The sequence below is a fragment of the Cyprinus carpio genome, chromosome A19 (assembly GCF_018340385.1).
Source record: "Cyprinus carpio isolate SPL01 chromosome A19, ASM1834038v1, whole genome shotgun sequence".
In the NCBI taxonomy this organism is placed as follows: Eukaryota; Metazoa; Chordata; class Actinopteri; order Cypriniformes; family Cyprinidae; genus Cyprinus; species Cyprinus carpio.
In genome coordinates, this window is record NC_056590.1 from 131,961 (window position 1) to 134,924 (window position 2,964).

The window sequence follows — 2,964 nt, forward strand, 5'->3', positions numbered from 1 at the left end:
ATTTTTACATTTAATTATCTTTATTACACCGTTTAACCTTTTTTTTTCAGGAAAATATGACAAATACTTTTTTAGAAAATGATTATTTGCTGATTAATACTGGTCCAGTACTTACAGTCTGGGATGTTACATGCCAGTAAATGTTAGCGAGTGAGGTGCTGCTTATCAATATGTTTAATGAGGAACAGTTGACACAATTAATGGCTTTTGATGAGATATTTGATATGACAAGTTGTGACTTTCTTTTTATCTAGATCCTATAAATGGCTGATAAAAGGACTGATCCTTTCAGTTATCTTTTAAAGGACAACATTTTTTTTATTACTATTGCTGTTATTTATTTCTGTTTTTCTTATTCTATCTTTCTTTTTTACCTGCTAGAGATATCATGTATTTAAACTGAACTTCATTTAAATATATATTGTTTCTCTTTATGCTGTATTTTGATAAAATAACTGCTTTATATGATTTCAGTGGGTTCTGTTTAATGTTCTTGCCAACTGATGTACACTCTGGTTCCCATGACGATAAATAGGTTTACTCTATCCCTGCACTCCATGCAGTATTGATACTCGCAGTTACTGAGTGCTGATTTTGTTTACTTTCTGTTTAGCCAAATGTTCTGTTCATGTTAAGTTGGATACTTTTGGTTACATATTGTCAATGCTACTTTTTATAGCAAGTTTTGTTAATAAACATTTTTTTTAAATATGTATGGTTATTGTTGTAATGTGTGTGTGTGTGTGTGTGTATATATGTATGTTAGTATATATGTGTATATATGTGTGTATATATATATATATATATATATATATATATATATATATATATATATATATATATATATATATATATATATATATATATAAAATAGAATTTTTCAGTGATTTATTTAAAAGTCTTTTAGAATGTTCTACAGTCAGGTTCCTCCACAGATGCATTTGATGTTTCCTTATCAAATAAATGTAGAATCATTTAAAATTTTTAGAATTTATGAATAATAATCACATTTACCAAGCAACATCTGCTGTTTTTATTATCCCCAATAAGGCGAATCCCACAGATCCAATGGGAAAAATGAGGTTGAGACATTTGAGCATTACTGCTCTGTAGTCTTGCTTGAAGTCTCAGGCTGTGGACATTTCAGCATGTTTTTCATGGTTTAATTGTACAGGCATTGAACCAGTTTTATTAAAATAGAAGCCTGAGAGTGCATTCATTACAGCTGTGGTCATAATAGCAGTGTTTGCACTGGCAGCACACATGGTCTCAGTGCCTTTATGTGCACAGGGCTCTCAGTAGAACCAATAAGAATATATCTACCACAACAATCTGACCCTCTGTCACACATATTTAATCACTTATAGGAATAGATGTACAGGACACAATACTGGACTCAGTATATTCAACCTAACGCAGGTTGTTAAATAGTAATACCATGCTATTGAATGATTAATATATTTGTATACCATGGTATTTACATAGTAGTCAAGAATACCCTTGTACGATGTCTAAAGACATACAGTCTAGTAATACCAAGACTCTTTTAATACTGTTTTTAGTAGTGAAATTATTTTGGACTTTATGGGTTGATTAATTCCATCTGTTCTAATATGAAAACAGAGAAAAAAATAAGAACTGTTGAGGACCACTTTCCTTTCTTATGAATCTCTTTTCTTCATATATATATATATAGCTCACAAACCAGTACTCAAGATTTGAAAATAAGAAACCTTTATTATTTTAAAGGGTATTTTACTGTTTATTACAACCGGCAGGTCCTGAGACTATGGCATCTAAAAGCAGAGCTATTACAGAAATGTGTTTTCATAAACATAGTTATTGCAAATCAGCTATATAGGAGCATAAATTAAAGTTTAATAGCCTGTTTTGAACAGTGTAACACTGTATCCTCTGACACCAGAGAAAGGCTCATTTTACCTTAAAGGTGGATGCAAAATAAAATGGCAATCTTCACAGTCATACAGTTTTCACAGGTAGGAGCATTCATCAGTCACGAACTCCAGCTTAATGAAAGTCATTCAGTCATCAGTCACCCTCATACCACTCCAAACCCATATGATTGTCTTTCTTCAGTGGAACACAAAAGGAAATATTTAACTGAATGTTCATGCTGCTCATTTCAATACAATGGAAGTGAATGGGGACAGAGGCAGCTGAGCTCTCAAATCTTTTTAGAATTGCTGCATATGTAAAAAAGGCCAGCTAGTAAGAGCTATGCAGGTAAACCTCACTTCCCTGGCTTCAAGAGGCTTGCTAGTTTTTAGTGTCCTTGTTAGTACACCCGCCGCCCATGCCAGCTGATGGACCAGTTTTATTGGTGCCGTTACCCAGATGGGATTAAATATGCAACTGAGGCCAGTGAGTAAGAGCTCTGCAGGTAAACCTCACTCCCAATAGGTGCATTAAGGGCTGCTGGTTTAAGCGTCCCTGTTAGCATGCCCTCCTTCAGTGCCAGTTGATGCTCGTTTCAATTCTTCTCAGCATGATGTGAGAAGGACCAGTTATACTGGTGCCGTGACCCAGATGGGGGTGAAATTCAGAGGTACACCTCACTCCCCTGGTCTCAAGAGATGCATTAAGGCAGTGGTTTTCAAACTTTTTTAAGAGTGACTCTATTTTTGACACAACGAATCAAATCACTTTCAGTGCTTCTGAAATTAGTGAGGGTGCTTTATGCCTTCATGCACATCTATTTTGACATATATTTTGTCCAGTCCATTATTATGATTATGTCAGTCATTGCACCTTCAAAACTTTGCAGCATTTAGGTCCTCTTAGCAGCATGAAAAACAGAACTTTTATTCTCTACATGGCACCATTAGCCTAATTTCTTATTTACATCAAGCCTACATTTTGCACATTATAAGAAGCTGAACTCAAAAAAAACACAAAAAAACAAGAAATCAACATGTCTGTAATATGTCTGTGCTTGGCTACAGA